The 19453-nt window shown below is 44.4% G+C and overlaps 1 long non-coding RNA gene across 1 annotated transcript; it reads left to right on the top strand.

The window, feature by feature from the left end:
* The first annotated feature begins 16822 nt into the window (after positions 1–16822).
* On the top strand, positions 16823–18282 carry LOC120683829. The gene is made up of 3 exons (XR_005678949.1): positions 16823–17264; positions 17358–17996; positions 18075–18282. It is a non-coding gene; the product is annotated as an uncharacterized LOC120683829 (long non-coding RNA).
* The last annotated feature ends 1171 nt before the right edge of the window (positions 18283–19453 follow it).

The raw sequence follows: 19453 nt of genomic DNA, 5'->3' as shown, positions 1-19453 counted from the left end.
TCAAATATTTTGGGAAAATACTCTCCACCACGATCTAACCTTAGACGCTTGATCTTTCTCTCAAGTTGATTCTCAACTTCAGCTTTATAGATTTTAAAGTAGTCTAACGCTTCATCCTTATTTCGCAACAAATAAACATAGCAAAATCTAGTTGCATTGTCAATCAAAATCATGAAGTATCTCTTTCCACCTTTTGTCAACATTCATCTCACATAGATCAGAATGTATGAGTTCTAGAGGTGCCAAGCGTCTCTCCTCTGCAGCCTTGTGAGGCTTCCGAGGTTGCTTTGATTGCACACAGCTATGGCACTTAGAACCTTTGGCAATGGTGAATTTTAGAATTAAACACATGCTAGAAAGCCAAGACATCAAACCAAAATTAACATGACACAAACGTGAATGCCAAACACTCGCATCATCGCTAACGTTACCACAAATATGGTTACCCAACTTATTATAGAATTCAGCAAGAGAGAAGCTTAACAAGCCTCCGCAATCATAGCCTTTACCAACAAATTTTCCATGTTTCGATACGACAAATTTATTGGACTCTAACACTACCTCAAACCCGTCCTTGCATACGACTGACCTGCTGACCAGATTCTTGTTGATAGTGGGCACATGCTGCACGTTCCTCAGCTGCACGATTTTTTGCGAAGTAAACTTTAGATCTACCATGCCAACACCATGAATAGAAGCATGTGACCCGTTCCCCATCAGCACGGAGGAGCCCCGGACGGTCTGGTGAGAAGAAAACATGGAGATGTCAGCACACACATGAACATTAGCACCTGTATCAAGCCACCAACTCATGGATTGAAAAACTGAAAGAAATGTAGGTAAATTACTGTAACCATCTCCAGTGTTGCCCATGGTCATCATGTTGACATCTTTGGACTCATTTGTTTTCTTAGCCCTGCGGTTTGCTCGATCTGGGCACTCCTTAGAGAAGTGTCCAAGCTTACCACAAGCATAACATTTTTCCAAAGCCTTATTCTTTTTCTTCTTGAAGGTAGTGGTCTTGTTAGGCTTGTTGTTGTTCCCTTTGTTCTTGCCATGTGGGAACTTCTGGACCATGTTGGCGCTGGACTGGCCTTGATCTCCTTTCTCAGGTGCGTCCTTCTTCTGAGCCTTCTCCTCAACATCAAGAGTTGCTATAAGGTTCTCAACTGATATCTCCTGTCTCTTGTGTTTCAGAGTTGTGGCGAAGTTCCTCCACGTAGAAGGCAATTTTGCAATGATGCAACCAGCCACAAACTTGTTGGGAATAGGATACTTAAGGAGCTCAAGATCCTTCACAATGCACTGCACCTCATGCGCATGTTCCACCACAGAATGATTGTTCACCATCCTGTAGTCATGGAAACTCTCCATGAGGTACAAATCATTGCCTGCATCTGTTGCATCATACTTAGCAACTAGAGACTGCTAATGGTACATCCCATAAAGAGATTATTGGCCTCATCGTACTTCTTCTGCTCTTCAGCAGGAAGTACGCCCACAGGCTTGCCAAGTCTCATGCCCCGGATGTGCATAGCAGTAAACCAGAAGCGAACCTTTAATTTCCAGATCTTAAAGTTCATACCAGTAAATTTTTCTGGCCTCAGTGACTCAGCAAAACCAGCCATTTTTAAATAAACAGATTGCCTATGATCAGGGTTTTGGATTGTTGGAAAAATGGACAACTATAAGTTTAAATTCCGAACTAGATTTAACACGACGAGAATTAAACCTAGCACGCAGGACTCTAACATACTAGACAGTACGAACATCATAAACATGATCTCAGAAAGCATGATTATGAACTGGATCTGATCACGAAATACGTACTGAGCGGGAGCCGCTGGGAAGACGAACGGCGCATACGGGACGAAGAAGATCATTCGAACGGAGTGCAACAACCGGTGTGGCAGACGACGGTACGCCGCAACTCTCGACTTGGACGGAGGACGAGCCATGGCGAAGAAGACGAGCAGTCGCGCTTGGCACTTCCCAAAAACCTGATTCACCCTCTCCCAGTGTAGGATCACAAGAGCGAATGGTTCCGGAGACCTGCTCTCCCGTTTGTCGGTGCACGTCGGTGCTCGGGATGGAGCAAACTATGAAGGCGGCGCAGCAGCGAGGAGAGGCAAAACCCTAACTCGACCTCACGTCATGATCGGTTCCGAAAAATTAGGAAACCGATTAGGATTCCATATGTTGGTAGACTTAAAGGCCAAGTAACCAAAAAACAAAAACAGCAAACGGAAGTAGCGCCCCCGCAAGGCGAGGGGTTTTTGGCGGACCATTCACGCGGATGTCACGCGCCTGTGTATTTCGCCTCGCCCCAGCGAGGCGAGGTGAGTGAGCGCACGCGTGTGGAGCTCCCCTTCTCTCCCACACATAGCTTGGAGAGGTGAATACAACCTGTCAGACCCGGGGCAACGGGACTGCTTATAGGCATAGAATGTTCTAGAGTAAGGGATAGTTCATGAATATACCTTACCTCTTTTGTAACTATTCGAATAGGTGTAGAACTAGCTACAGTACAACAAAAACTACCCGAGTGTGTTGTAGTAGGACTCCAACTGTACTCGGCTAGGACTTTCCATGTAACCATGTCTCCCCGGATATATAAGGGCGGGCAGGGACCCCCTCCAAATGATCATCAACACCTAAGGCAATACAAACCACACAGGACGTAGGGTATTACGCAAACTCGCGGCCCAAACCTATCTAAATCTTTGTGTTCCTTGTACCATCGAGTTCTAGAGCAGTCGATCCCTACCTACAAACTCTACTGCTAAGGGTATCCCTGAGCAGGCTTGGCGGTAAACACCGACAGCTGGAGCGCCAGGTAGGTGATTCGGCGAGTTCATCGATGAATTCGATGGCCGGATCAAGCGACACCAACAACGTGCTGCAAGGCATAACCTTCATTTTCGATTCTTGGGCATACACGGCTAATGGAACGGGAGGCTTCTCTAGCCACTTTGTCATGCCTAACTCACCTAAATCGAAAACCAGCTCCCAAGTCGCCGACACCCGCAAGTCTGCAGATCTCCATAGAAAAAGAGTTCTACTCGAACTTGACTCGGACAACCCAGGAAACGTGTCAACTCCGACCCGAACTCTCGGTTCAGTCGAGTTCGACACAAACTCTGATCCCGAAAAACCTCACTTTTCCAAAACCATTGGAAAATACTTGACTCATCTCAAGACGATCAAACACCCTAAGATCAAAAACTCTGGATTACTCGGTGGAGTAGATCAAGTTTCACGATCAATTGAGGGCTGCATCAAACTTGCAGAAACTACTCTCAGTTCATCTATGTCACAGCACAACCCCGAAGCATTGAACCCACCACAGACAAGGTCAGGAGACATGCTCTCAGGGATCGATCGGGTGAATTCAAAGCTCATCGACAGCATCAAGATAGCTGAAAACACTCTGCAAAACAAAGAGCAGAAAACGGGAGGAGGAATCTGTGGGGGATCTGGTGAGACAAATCCCCAGCTTGTTCGGTTGGGACCGTCTATCTCCAGGATACCTCAGAACCCTTCACCGAAACCTGCCCACACTCGGACTCTGGAACTAGTCAAGTCCTCATTCGATCAGGACTTTGATCGTTTCATGAACGGTCTCGAGAACTTTGAACCATTCGATGATCTCGAGGACTGGTCTGACAACATCAAGCTGTTCATGGACACCACGGCCAATTCACCCAAACACGTTGACACTCTTTGGAAATTGGCCAAGCCTAAGAAGGAAAAAGCCAAAGCTCCAGAACAATCCAGAGATTCAATCTTTAATAAACCCTGGATCAAGGAGCTTGAGGGGCTGACTCCTACTCAATCATGGCTACACTGGATGAACGAGAACACCCTCCGTATAGAGATGGGCATCCCGCTTCTCGCTCACCCAAAGTATACATACTCTAAAATCGGTGGGCTAACAGACTCCGAATCCGAGTACTCTTCCGATTTGGAGGACCGGCTGGACGAGCTAATCCAGTACAGCAAGCAAGTCGAATCCAACTCGGCTAAGAATCCCAAGTCCAATCAGGACTCCCTCCCTAACTTGATTATATATGCAACCCTGCAAGGACGGGTGGTGCACCTAAGGAAGACTCAAGATCCCAACTTCCCTGGCTCACAGCCAGTGGATCTGCCCTACCAGCAGAGCACCCCGCTGGACCCGTCCCCAAGCAAACAAGGCCAAGAAATTAAAGACCTTTGCCATGAAATCCTCATGGTTCGCATCTCCAAAGGACCCACGGGTGACCCCACGGAGCGTCTCAACCTTGACGACTACAATCCTGATGACTTCGACGAGTACCTCTCCGACAACATGGAAACTACTCCTCCCGTAATCACTAAAGTCCAAGCTACTACCAAGGAGGATTCACCCTCTCCTCCGCCAGTGGTGACCGTCACCGTCTAACTGGATGAGCAGTATCCAACAGAAGATCTCTACGAACGTCATCGCCAGCTCAACCAGAAGAGGGCATTTAGGCATCAACGCCTCGCTAACAGCCTAAAGGAACAGCAAGGCGACAAATATGACTACACCAACTGCGACCTTCGTAGTGTGATCAACATTGGGCGTGATGCGCGCAACATCATCATCTCAAGGAGAAAGTAATGTGAGGAAGTTGCGGCTTACAACCCTTCTTCCAACTATCGCATTCCGTCAAAGGCTTCCGCATCCTTCAAAAAGCACAAGCCAGTAACTACTAGTACCCGTCCTCGGGGTAAACCGCGCACCCCGGACCAGGGTGAAACATCCTAGGGTGGAAATAGGATCAACAAAGTGTTGCTACGCAAGTGCTTCATCCACCCAAAGAGCTCTCACATGATCTTCCAGTGTGACTCACTCCGCAAGGCCCTTGGGGCACCTCTCCTAAAGGATACCCTCCCACAAATCTAGGCAACCCTCATATCGACTAGTTTTTATCTCCAAATAAGTTTTATCCTGTCATGTAAACCATTGCTCATGTTCAATGAGCAAGGGGTAGGTCTTAAGAGTCAGAGTCTCTCACTTTACAGCTATCGTAATTTCGACAAATCCAAATAAAGTTGATTTTTTTGACTACTTGGCTCTCACTCACACGAACCAATACCCCATCTCGAAAGCCACGCTCAGCATTAGAGCAGCTATCGAGTAGTTTTATGAGTTTTACCCGGGTACTTCTCTGACATTTACGTCTTGGGCAACCCGACGGGGTTCGTACCTAACAGTTCTGTCTTAAGGATTACTCTAGTCCTTGGTTAAAAGGACACCCTACTCGCCGGCTCGAGTAGGTCTTGGATACTCTTTCGGCACCTTCGTCTTGGGCAACTTGACAGGGTTAGTACCTAACAGACTTGCTCAAGAGTTACTCCAATCCTTGGTTAAAAGGACACCTTACTCGCTTCGCTCGAGTAAGCTTTGGATATCTTTCTAACATTTACGTCTTGGGCAACCCGACAGGCTTCGTACCTAACAGTTCTGTCTTAAGGATTACTCCAGTCCTTCGTTAAAAAGACACCTTATTCGCCTCACTCGAGTAAGTTTTGGATATCTTTCTGACATTTACGTCTTGGGCAACCCGACGGGGTTTGTACCTAACAGTTCTGTCTTAAAGATTACTCCAGCCATTGGTTAAAAGGACACCCTACTTACCGACTCGAGTAGGTCTTGGATACTCTTTTGGCACCTTCGTCTTGGGCAACTCGACGGGGTTAGCACCTAACAGACTTGCCTCAGAGTTACTCCAATCCTCAGGTAGAACACCTTACTCGCCCAGCTCGAGTAAGTTTGGGATATTTCTAGAATATTCACGTCTTGGTTAACTCGACGGAGTTCAATCCTAACAGTTCTATTCTAGAAATCAATCCAGTCTGTGCATAGGACATACTACTCGATCCGATTGAGTAGACTGGGATATTTTTACGCTATCTGGCTGACCAAAGACGAATTCTTGATACTCTAAAATAAGTTGACACAAGTTTCCCGCTTGCTCAATTTTCTATGGGAATCTTCGTTGCAGAATCTTTTTGCCTCGAGTACTTGACGGGAATCTTGCTTGAGACACAAAAAAGTTCTGATTTCCTTTAGCACTCTGAGTAGTTGTCGAGAACTGCCTGTCTTCTTATCTATCAAGAAACTTCTTATACTTCCTAAAAAGCTCGATAAGAGTTCTTCCCCTAATGGGACAACAAAGTCCATATTAGCTTCGTGCTAATAAAACACTTCCTTCAAAAAGGAAACTCATACTAAGCCACGGCCTTTTACACCTCTATAGTGCTACTTCCACTTGGTTAATCCTGAGGGATTCAATCCTAACCGGTTAGCACCATGGTTTCAAATCAGAACCATACAAACTCGATCTTATTCGAGAACGCTTTGCCTCTCAAGGCACCAATGGATTGTACACTAGGTCACTTCCTCGTGCACTACATGGGCCTTTGAGATTTATTTGGAATTTCTGAAATTTCTCATGGGCCAAGCCCAAATTCCACAATATTCTGCTATAAAAATTGAAATGGTTTCTTGCTGGATAGTCTGACGGTGATGAACTTCCTTAACGCAGCAGCAATAGTAAGAATTTAAGGAGTTGAGATCTCCAGCACAAGTTAGCAAGAAACTTGAGCTGCTAACTTCTTCCTTTTTCCCTTCTTTTATCTTATTTTGAGATGACCATGAACTTATGTGTCACACTACCTCTATCCATTATTTATCTTATCCTTGTTTATGCAATTGGATACCCAATTAAGATTAGTTTATCAACTTGCCTACACACATCAACCGCCGCCTTCCCTACGGAAATATAAATGACACCCCGAAATACTTCTAGGTAAAATGCTATAGCGGTATTCCGTGCGTTTACGGATTTATTCGTTGTTTATGAAATACCTGCACCCCTCGTGGCGTCTGCGGGCGTTGCCGCCTAGGAACACCCAACCTAGAGGTGATGCTGGTAGACGCCAACACCGAGTTTGGTAATTTTGCTCCAAAATTTGGCTAGATACAATTCAGTGTAATGCATGATTTTTGCAAGAACTATGGAGAATAGTTAGGGTAACAAATAAGTTATAAGAACAAATGGAAATTCCTATTTATTTGTCGACAGATTTAGAGAGAGAGGGGGTTGAATTTTTTGAACTTTTTAGATTATGGGGGTGAATTTTATGATGTTGTACATGTTCGTTTTCCATTGATGTAGGCATTATGCTCTCGTATTGCATATGGCTCGAATGTGGAGTACTATGCCCCGATGGTTTTTGTTGCAAGTTTTGGAAACCTCACCATGTAGGTAGGTGCTTCTGAAATTTTGAATTGACAATATTTTGTTCCTTTTTTTGCAGGAGAGGTTATTGCACCATCCTCGACTCGTTCACTCCGCCGCACGTAGTTGTCAAGCTGTGACGTGATCCGTCTGCACCAACACACGTATCACGCCTTGCCTGCAGTCGAGCCCCTAGGTGAGCACATGCAAAAGAACCCTCTTTCCATATCCTGTTCGTAGATCATGCATAACCTAGTTAGGCGTCTTCCATTCGAAAGAGATATGGTTGGAGATATGCAGATCTTTGCATATCTATACCCGTAGCTGTTTCGAATTGTCCATGTTTTTTGGACAGCCTGAGGATGCATAGATGGGGTTAGTTTCCATGGTCTACTCCGATCCGCGACACTTGTTCTCGAGTAGCCACTCTTCAGCATCCAACCCCCTTGTTTCTTGTTGGTATAGGGAATTTCATCTTCAATTCTGGCGTGAATCAAGGGAACCTACCCCGTAGAAAGATGAGACCCTTCTTAGAAAGGCTGCGGGAAATGGAATGCCCGATTTTATTTCTTGGTTCAAACAAAAGGTACTGTCCAATTTAGCTTGTCCTTAGTTTGACATTACAAGTTGCTGTTGGGTGTGCCTATAGGGTCAGGTCTTTTACCGGTTATGTCATGAACGGATATCGCTTTCACACAACAAGCTACGTGCAGAGTCAGCAAAATTGAAGAGCCACAAATACAGGAGTTTTTACGCATGGTCTTGATGGAAAAATTGAAGAAATATATGAACTCATGTTTTATGGTTGCAAACCTCTTAATCTTATCATTTTCAAATGCTATTGGTTTGATCTGCAAGTAGTGAGATGGACCCCTAATCTTGAGCTAGTCAAAATTCGAGATGATGTCTATATTGTAGCTCAACAGGCCACGCAAGTTTACTATCTCTCATACCCTTGCCAAACCGACGACTGTCTCAAGGGGTGGGATATGTACAAGGTATCACCACATGGTAAACTACCTGTCCCAAACAATGAAGTTTACAACATAGACCCAAACACATACGACGAAGAGTTCTTTCAAGAAGATAGGCTAGAAAGGAGTTTTGAGATAGACAACCAAAACGATCGGAATGGAAGTAGACAATGAAAGGGTTGTTGATGAGAATGCTAGAGATGAGGTTCAAAATGTGAAGGACTTAGAATTACTTGAGTGGTTATAGTTAGGCAATGACAATGATGATGACATTCCTCCTTCGGTGCACGGGCATGATTATGTCGACATGCATCATAGTGATGATAAGACTGTTGACACCGTTTTTTGACACGTGTCAAGGAAGGTGATTTCGGTGAAGGAAAGGTGGCCGATTCAAAAGAAGCCAAAAGATGCACAAAGTTGGGATCGGCCGATGGGAGTTCATCCGATGGACCAGGCGAATATTTTGTAAAGATATTGATTAGTCCGCTCTGGTACTCGGCCGATGGAGAGTTGCCGATGAAGTCAAGGAAGGAGGAGAGGATCCAGACTCTACGAGGATCTTGATGATTCGGTTGTAGTATTTAAAGTAGTTTATCTTTTAGATAGTCTTTTCTTTAGGGTTAAGTAATGTTTGCCGTAATTGGCTAGGACTTGATAGCGCTAGGCTATACATATCCGTTGTAAGGGACCGGAAAAACTTGAAACACATCCAATACAACAAACTTTACAATTCCTTTGCACTTTTTCGGTGACTTCGCCTTTTCTCTTCTTTTTCGATGAGTTCTTTCAAGTTGATCAAGGACGCCTCACATTCGAGCGACTTGATTTGCTGGTGAGTTTTCGTTTTACCGAGTATATTTGAGCTTTAGCTACCGGGCGCATCGCTGTGGCTTCGCTCAAATCTATTCAAAAGTTATCAAGTTTATCTAGGCTTTGACTTCCAGGCGTATCACTGTCGTCTCGTCTAGATTTATTCACCAATTATCGATATCAGCTAGATTTGTAGGTTCTCCTATGCTTTTTGGTCATTATCACATCTAAAAACATACTAGATCGGCTTTAGGTTTTGGAGTGACACTTTTGTTATCTCAAGAGCCGGTTTAGATCTATTTTTAGCTTCACATCATCTAAGTTACACATTCGTAGCTTAGATCTTGTCATACATACATGATCGGCTATTTGAAGCCGGTTTTGTCGTTTAGTGTATTGGCTGATCCTGCCGATGCGCTCTTTACTACGCGCTTGTATTTAATATCCTTTTATCGTCTATAGTATCGACAGAGCTTGCCGATACGCCTATCTGAGAGATATTCGGAATCCCAACGATACGCTCTCAAATTTGACTTTGTTTTCTCCCTTGTCAATTTCAGGTCAAATTGACTGGCATGCTTGGTTGACTTTTTATGACTTGGCGAACACTTACCCTCGGATTCCAGTGTGTTGATTTTTGCATTAACACATCTTTTGGCATGCTCGGTGGGACCCGAAAGCTTCAACATGGTGGAACTCACAGATAAATCTGTAGTTAGTGAAGAAAACCAGATTCCTGTTCCTGAAGACAAGCTCAAAGAAGAACAAAAGAAGAAATATGAAGAACTGGTGGAGAAATTCAAACGTGAATGCCTCAAGTCGTACAACGTCAATAGATCTGGTGAGGTGATCAAGAAGTTTAATCTTCCATCTTTCTAGCCATTGACAGAGGCTCAACGTGAAAGCAAGATGATAGACCCAGTTGGCCAAGCTGTGGCACAAGCCTTCATCAAGAGTGCAACAGTTATGGGCAACACGGTGCACAATGCAGTGGTCAAGACTTTTGCTGAAGGCACGTTGCCATGGTGCATGGGTCCTTGCTATATACAACCAGATCAGATGCAATATACTCTCTTGGAGGTGTCTATGGCAGCAGCCCTGTCAGCTCAAAATAGCCAGGCAGGAATAAGCAACAGTCAAACTCCACCCCAGATGACTACTGCAGCATCAGAGGGTACAACAGATCCTATCTACTCAACCACGCTGCCGATTGCTACAACTGTGCAAGATGGATCTGCGTCTGTATTTCCTAAAGGGTGGAATCCTGCTACTGTGTATGGTATGCATCCGGATTTCTTTTCTACGCCACCCAAGATGTAGTTTAATGCGTCGGCTTCTCAGCCGATAGCCTCTCAGCCTGATCCATTGGCCGTTCAGCCGATGGGTGCACAGCAGGATGCATTGGCAACACAGCTGAATGCACAAAGCGCATGGAGTCCACAACAGATGGCACAAGCTAATGCATCGGCGCCACCGCCGATGACCCCACAGCAGCATCTTGCTATCATGCTCCAACCCCAGTCTCCTTCAGAAGTGTTATTATCGCAATCTCTGCATCAGAAGAGAATCAACTGGGTATTCCACAATCAAGCAACTGGACAGATACGGTATGTCAATGTGCCGTACGTGGATATTACTGGTCAACAATTGGCCAACTCATCAGCTACACAGCCGATGATGAATCAGCAAACACCCAATCGGGTAGCACAGCAAACACATCAGATGCAATCGGCTGGACAGCCGATGAACCATGTAGCTCAACAACTTGCGATGATGACCAATGTAGTGAATACGGTTTCCACTCAACAAATGCTAATAGTTGAGCCGCAAGTTGATTGGAGCACAAAGATAGCTGAAGTGATGAGGGAGCAGTTTGGTTTGAGGCCAAAACAACAATCCGTTATGTACAAGACTCCCTATCCTCCGGCTTATGATCAGATTCATCTCCCACACAAGTACAAGATGCCTGACTTCACGAAGTTCTCAGGGGCAGGGAGAAGTTTCTACAATGGAACATGTTAATAGGTTCCTTCTACAGTTGGGAGAAGCGGGCAACCAGGATGCACTCAGAGTCCGTTTGTTCTCCTTGTTGTTGTTTGGATCGGCCTTTGCTTGGTTCACCACTTTGCCAGCAAACTCCATACTATATTGGGCCTATCTAGAGAGATAATTTCATCAGTTCTTCTTCTCTGGGATTACTGAGTTAAAGTTGACCGATTTGACTGGTTTGAGACAAAGAAACGATGAATCGGTTGCTGCTTTTATCCAAAGGTTTAGAGATGTCAAGAATCGATGTTACAATTTGGTTTTGTCTGATCAGCAGTTGGCCGATGCAGCATTCAATGCGCTCTTGCCGCACATTAAAGATAAATATGCATCACAGGAGTTTGAAAGTATTAGCTAGATCGCGAGTCGGATGACAGAAGAGACTCGATCCTACGAGTCCAAGAAGCCTTTCCAGAAGAAGATCAACTATGTGGAGTATTCTACCAATGACGAGTCTGAAGAGGAGCAAGAAACGATCGCATCGGCTGAGTGGATACAGAACAGCAAAAAGCCAGTGACGTGTCCATTTGGGAAGAAAGAGCCTGAGTCGTATGGGTTTGACATCACCAAAGCCGACAAGATCTTTGACTTATTATTGTCGGAAGGGTTGATCAAGTTGAGCCACATCACAAAATTCCATCGGAGGACGAGCTCAAAAATATAAAGTACTGCAAGTGGCACAACGTCACGTCGCATGACACAAATGAGTGCAAGGTCTTCCGACAGCAGATTTAGATGGCTTTCGAACAAGGGAGATTGAAATTTGAGGCTCCCAAGAAGATGATGAAGATCGACGGACATCCTTTCGCCACGAACATAGTTGATGTGGCCAGAGATGAAGGTTCTTCTCAATCTAAGATTCTGATGTCATCATCGGCCAGGAAATCTGGAGCTGTTGATCCTAAAGCACAGATAGCGGCCGATGAGGTCAAAGGAAAGGGTCCGATGTGGGATGCTGAACGTTCATCGGCACCACGTAGATGTGTAACGTCTAAAAAGCTGTTTAACAAGTTTCAGCGTGATCGTGAAAGGTGGCAACATAGAGAAGAAGAGGAGCGATGCGAGCAATATCATTGGAGGTGTCCTTTCTTTGTCTACTGTTGGGAGAAAGGGTTGACATTGCCATCGGCATATGATTGTTCCGAATGCAATGGTCAAGGCAGCCGATCATATGAAAGGTCACGTCATGAGCCCTATCGGCATGAGCGTACTCCTGTGCATAACCGGCTAGGAAAAAGGGTATCGGTGCATGATCGACTGGGGGGCAGGACAATGCTACGTGATCCTGCTGGGAGAATAGTGCCTATACACGATCGGCTAGAACAGATGGCCGATGATAGAGTACAAGATGATCAGCCGATGCGGAGAGATCCAGAACGTGAGCCTGATCGCACGGATCAATCTCAATGGTGCCCAGGAGGTTTGACCAGGTCTCAGAAACGACATGTTCAGAGGTTACGCCAGCTGGAAATCATTGAGGAAGAACGAGAACAGACTCTGAACAAGAAAGGAGTCAAATCACAAGTCTGGCGTGTCAAGGCTAAGGCCGATGGTGAATCGGCCAGTAATAGTTCCACACCGATCCAAGCAGTCGGTTCTTCATAAAGTTCCTAATGGATGAGTTCCTAGAGGTAGAAGGGAAGTTGGGGCATGGGTTTACGTCGGCCAGTTTACTAGAGGAAATTGACATCGGAGATGGTGATAGACCGAGGCCGACGTTTATTAGCGCCAACTTGGATCCCAAATACAAGCAGGAATTGAAAAGTTTATTAAGAGAGTATAAAGATTGTTTTGCTTGGGAATATTATGAGATGCCTGGCTTGGATAGATCTATTGTGGAACATCGTTTGCCTATAAAACCGGGATATCGGCCATATCAATAAGGAGCGAGGCGATGTAATCCTAAGATTTTGCCAGATATAAAGTCCGAAATTACACAGTTAATTGAAGCTAATTTTATTCGGCAGTGTCGTTATGCCGAATGGATTTCTAATGTGGTTCCTGTTTACAAGAAGAATGGCAAACTACGAGTGTGCATTGATTTTAGGGATCTCAACAAAGCTACGCCGATGGATGGTTACCCTATGCCAATAGCTGATATGTTGGTAGATGCTGCTGCTGGGCACAGAGTGATCAGTTTTATGGATGGCAATGCTGAATACAATCAGATTTTTATGGCAGAAGAAGACATCCATAAGACTGCGTTCAGATGTCCAGGACATCTCGGTTTATTCGAGTCGGTAGTCATGACCTTCGGATTAAAAAATACCGGTACTACGTACCAGAGAGCCATGAATTATATCTTTCATGAACTTATCGGCAAAATTGTGGAGATATACTTTGATGACGTGGTTGTGAAGTCAAAGGGGCACCAAGAACATTTGGCCGATCTGCGTAGAGCTCTGGAATGCACCAGAAGGCATGGTTTGAAGATGAATCCAAACAAGTGTGCTTTTGGTGTATCAGCTGGCCAATTCTTGGGTTTTATGGTACATGAATGAGGAATTGAAATTAGTCAGAAGATTATATCAGCTATCGATAAAGTTGAAGCCCCTACGACGAAAGTTGAACTTCAGTCATTGATCGGCAAGATTAATTTTATTCGAAGATTTATATCTAATCTGTGGGGAAAAATTCAGCCGTTCAGTTCTTTACTGAAGTTGAAGGCCGATCAGGAATTTGTTTGGAGAGAGGAACATCAGAAGGCATTGGATGAAATCAAACGTTATCTGGTAAATCCTCCGGTGTTGGTTCCTCCCCAAAAGCACAAGCCGTTTAAATTATATTTATCGGCTGATGAGCGTGCTATCGGATCGGCCCATATTCAAGAATTTGAAGGAAAAGAAAGAGCTATTTATTTTGTGAGCAGAAGGTTGCTGGATGCTGAAACCAGGTATTGTCCTGTCGAGAGATTGTGTCCTTGCTTATACTTCTCCTGTACCAAGCTTTGACATTATTTATTATCGGCTGAATGTGTTGTTGTGAGCAAAGATGACGTTATTAGATGTATGCTCTCATTGCCGATTTTGAAAGGGAGAATAGGGAAATGGATTTTGGCATTGTCAGAATTTGATTTGAGATATGAATCGGCTAAAGCAGTTAAGGGTCCAGCCGTAGCCGATTTTATTGTGCAACATTGTGGACTAGAGCTAAACATGGTAGATTTTGTTCCTTGGACTTTATTCTTTGATGGATCTTCATATGGGAATGGTTCTGGAATTGGTGTGGTGCTGATTTCCCTTCGGGGGGCAAATTTTGAGTTCTCATTTCCGATTGAAGCTTCTGCAACCAATAATCAAGCTGGGTATCGTGCTATTCTCAAGGGAATTCAATTACTTCGAGAGATCAAAGCCGATGCTGTTGAGATTTTTGGAGATTCTATGCTGGTGATTAAACAGTTGGTTGGGGAGTATGAATGCAAAGATAATATTTTACAATTATATCATGAAGAGTGTCTCCTGCTGCTGAAAGAATTCAAGAAGGTAACCATCGAGCATGTTCCCAAATTTCATAACAGTGATGCAAATCGACTGGCTCAGCATGCATCAGGATATCGGCCGATGGAAAGAATAATGGCCTCGGAGTTAACAGCCGATGATTGGAGAAAATAAATTATTGATTATTTGAAAGATCCATCTAAAAAAGTGAACAGAAAAATCAGATTCCAGGCAATCAAGTATGTATTGTTGGAGGAAGATTTATATTATCAGACGATTGATGGAGTTTTTCTCAATGCATCGATAAAGAAGCTAAGGTATTAATGGGTGAAATTCATGAAGGGTTCTGTGGATCCCATCAATCGGCCTATAAGTTGAAATGGGTGATTAGAAGGAACGGATATTTTTGGCCGACGATACTGGAAGATTGCTTCACATATTACAGAGGTTGCCAAGAATGTCAGAAGTTTGGGAGCGTGCAAAGAGTTCCTGCGTCAGCCATGAATCCCATAATCAAGCCGTGGCCATTTAGAGGATGGGGAATTGACTTGATCGGCCAGATATATCCTCCATCCAGTAAAAATCATAAGTTTATCTTGGTGGCTACTGATTATTTCATCAAGTGGGTTGAAGCAATTCCTCTGAAAAAGTTTACATCAAAAGAGATGATTGAATTCATCAAAGAACATATTATCTATCGGTTTGGTATTCCGCAGACCATTACGACCGATCATGGTACTATGTTTACGTTAGATAAATTTGAGGAATTTGCTACTGGAATGGGGATTAAATTGCTGAATTCTTCTCCATATTATGCCCAAGCTAACGGTCAGGCAGAAGCATCTAATAAAGGGGTCATCAAATTGATCAAGAGAAAGATTGATGAATATCCTAGAAAGTGGCATACTGTGCTTCATGAAGCTTTATGGGCATACAGAATGGCTTGTCATGGTGCTAAAAAGGTGTCTCCATATCATTTAGTGTACGGACATGAAGCTGTTCTCCCATGGGAGTTGAAACTTGATTCACGGCGTGTCATGTTTCAGAATCAATTGTCGGCTGATGAATATTCTGCTCTGATGATATCGGCTGATCCTGCCGATGCGCTCTTTACTATGCGCTTGTATTTAATATCCTTTTATCGTCTATAGTATCGGCAGAGCTTACCGATACGCCTATCTGAGAGATATTCGGAATCCCAGCCGATACGCTCTCGAATTTGACTTTGTTTTCTCCCTTGTCAATTTCAGGTCAAATTGACTGGCACGCTTGGTTGACTTTTCGTGACTCGGCGAACACTTGCCCTCGGATTTCAGTGTGTTGATTTTTGCATCAATAGAGACTTATGATCCAGCTAATCCCCATCTAGATGATTATTTCTAATACATGTATGATCCATACTAATTAATTTACAATTTGTAATACTATGTTATTTTTGTAATTTTGTTTTTTTATTTTGCATCTCTTTCAAAGTACCTCTTGTTTATCTGTGCTGATTGGTTTACTTTTTTTTAATTGCAGGTGATTGAACAAAAATGGTGGCGGCTGTGTGATGAGATCCATCTCAGTGCTGTACCAAGGAGGATTAGTTGAGGAGTCCGACAGAGGTCGAGAGAGACGTGGAGGCATGAGGGTCGAGGGAGAGGTGGAGGTAGGGGTCGAGGGAAGGGTAGAGTGAGGTCACTGTTGCTTGTAGACTCATCTTCGTCAGAGGACGACATACCTCCCGCGCACACCTCTGGCGATGAGGAGCAGCAGGTGCAGGAGGTGGTGGTGGAGGAGCAGGAGGAGGGAGGAGGTAGAGGGTTATGCTTCCACTACTTCGTCAGGTGTCTGGTTGAGGGGTCCCTCGACCCTCCCAAGGCGACCGATACCACTTGGGAGTCACCCGATGATTCGGCCCACTTGGTCTAGGTAAGTAACTTTAGATGTTATCGGTACTTTTTCATTTGATATGTTGAAAATCACAATCTAAACTAATAATTTTTCTTTATCACTTGTGCAGGGGTTGGGTGAAGGTCTCTCCAGCTGTTCACAACCTCCATGTCAATGGCATCATGGGCCTTTCGCAGGCTACACTTCTGCAGCCTAGTTCAGTTTGGCGGAGCAGAAGAGCTGGCCTACACGTAGGACCACTACGTCGCCTTCCCCGATTTACCAGATCGGGATGGCAGAATGTTCACCAACAAGGTGGAGCGGGTGCTGTGTTCCTCACATAACATTGCTAATAATTCTCAATCATTGGATATTTTTGAAAATGACAGAATATGTTGTGTCTATATACATGACTTCTTCAGATGCACTAAGGGATATGAGGCCAAGGCAGCTCAAGTGGCTCACAAAGCCTGTTACAAGCTCGTGAAGGACATGCACTACAAGGCGCGCGTCTAGGGCTTTGTGTCATAAACTCCTACCTACCTTAACACGAAGGTAGACAAGGCTGATGCAAGAAACATGAGGCTGACACGGGAACAATACATGCAGGTGACTTTAGAATATTAATACCGATTTTCTGAGATTAAGTATGCTTAAAATGATCTTCTTATATGTCATATACTTGATGACATGTAGGTGCCTCTGTATTGATGTGCCCCGAATCTCCAGTGTTGGTCAGTGATGGTGGACAAGTGGTGCGACCCCGAGTGCGAGAGACGCACAACGCTTGCCGAGAGCGGCGATTGATGATGCCAGGCGCACCACACCATCAAGGAAACCTTACCCTTGATTAATACGCTGCTAGATGGGTACGGGAATTTATTTCTTTATTCTAACACTCAACTCTACATGATTTCTAATCATCTTGCTATTTTTTTTGCAATCGTGGGCTATGCTCCCAGTTCAAGGCATGGGATATGGCCCACAAGGGCAAGACAATTTTCGACGTCGACTTCAACCGGAGAACCAGCCCTCGGCGTACAGCAATGCGGCAATCCACAGTCGCATCAATGAGTACACATTGATGAAAAGGGAGGTCTATGGACCACAGTATGATCCGAGCACCCGGCCCCTTGATGGAGAAGTCATCATGAGGGTGGGAGGAGGCAAGAAGCATGGGCGGTACTGGATTGGCAACAACACACTTGATAAGGCCGCACTCCCACTCTCTCATAGATTCAAGCGAGGAGCACGAACTCAAGCTTGGCCATACGCCCTTGGCCGGACACTGCATAGTCCTGGGTGGAGGCACTCTAGGTTATTTTAGTTTTATCCATTATTCATTGATTGTTACATACGTTTGCTTTGCATTGTAAAATTAGGGTGGAATATTGTAGGCCCAGCATGAAGAAGAGAGGAGGCTATAGGAGCAGATGGAATAGAGGCTGGAGGCCGAGCGACAGAGGTCCGAAGCCGAACGGTAAGCTGAGCGGCAAAGGATGGAGTATATGTTTCAATGGATGCAAAGTCTTGGCGAGAGGGTGGGTTTGCTTATGCCATCGATGCTATTCCCTGCTCCACCTCCTCCTACTGGCACTCTTGTAAGTACAAATGATTTAGTTTGTATATTCTGACCTTAAATATTGTCTCAAACATGCAATCCCTTCTCCTTTGCGCAGAATCAATCGGCGGCATCGAATGATGGGCCTCATGACCCAGAGTTGTCGTCGTGGCCACATCAGTGAGTTATGAGTATTTGTATGGACATATTCTTATAGACTTGCTTTCTATGGAATATGGTTGTGGATGAACAATACTAAAGTTTATTTGGACTTGTGCTTATAGACTTGCTTTGTATGGACTTTGTATGGACATGTGCATTGGACTTGTGGCTTTGTGTATTACTTGTGACTATATGAACTGCCTGTGATGTATATATGTGCCTGTGATGCATATTTGAGTGGGGTACCATATAACCAAACAACAAAAACATGAAAAAAATAAGCAAGTCTGCCGTGTGCAGCACTCGGCAAAGAGATCCTTTGCTAAGTGTATTTACCATAACACTTGGCAAATGGCCTTTCTAGTGCTGTCTGGTAAAGCATGGGTGTTTGCCGATTGTCAAGGCCAAGGCACTCGGCAAAGAGGGATGACTTTGCCAGTGTCTTGCCACCGTGGCACTTGGAAAAATCGCCGTCACCGTCACTTGGCCGTCTTTCTTCTTTTTTCTTTGGCGAGAGCCTTTAAGACACTCGGCAAAGTCTTTGCCGAGTGCCCGACAAAAGATACTTGGCAAAGAGCTGTTTGCCATCGAATGCTTTGCCGAGTGAGCTATGCCGAGGGTGGCATGCCGAGTATCTTTTGTGGGCCACAAGCCTTTGCCATGTGTTTTTGGACTTTGCCGAGTGCTGGGCCACTCGGCAAACTACCTGTTTCTCGTAGTGTATGAAATTTAATAGTTGTTGAACTCTCCATTAAGATTGGTCTAAGAGCATCTCCAGCAGTCCCCCAATTCCCAATCCAACTACTATATTGGGAGAGTAAATAAGAAAATAGTGCTCCAATAACCTCCCAAAATCTTTCCCTTTTCCCAATATTTATTGGGACAACGAATAATTCACCCCAACACTCCCTAAATAAAGGGGAAGTTGTGACTCTCCCAATAAGGTAGTTGCATTAGGAGAGTTATTGGGAATGCAAAAGCAACTCCCTCAATAATTCTAAAATTTCTTTTAAAATATCTCCCCATACTAGTTGTTTTTTTATCAAAGACTGTGGGGGAGATCCCCACAGTAAAAGTTCTTACATACAAAAATTAACTGAAAGCATCAAGCCAAAAGCAAAAGGTTGACCGCAGGTCAGCCTTGAATCTAAGAGATTGGGAGAGATCCTGCTTCTTGAAATTACATATCCATTTGGGCAAACTAGGATTTCCTCTATTAAAATTTTTATCATTTCGCATCTTCTAGAGCTCCCATGCTGCGATCATCATTGCTTCTGTCAAAAAATCTTGCTGTTGTCTATTCTGCCATGATACAACCTATCTTCAATATGAATA

This window comes from Panicum virgatum, chromosome 7N (genome assembly GCF_016808335.1).
Source record: "Panicum virgatum strain AP13 chromosome 7N, P.virgatum_v5, whole genome shotgun sequence".
Lineage (NCBI taxonomy): Eukaryota > Viridiplantae > Streptophyta > Magnoliopsida > Poales > Poaceae > Panicum > Panicum virgatum.
This window is presented reverse-complemented; position numbering and strand designations above follow the sequence as displayed.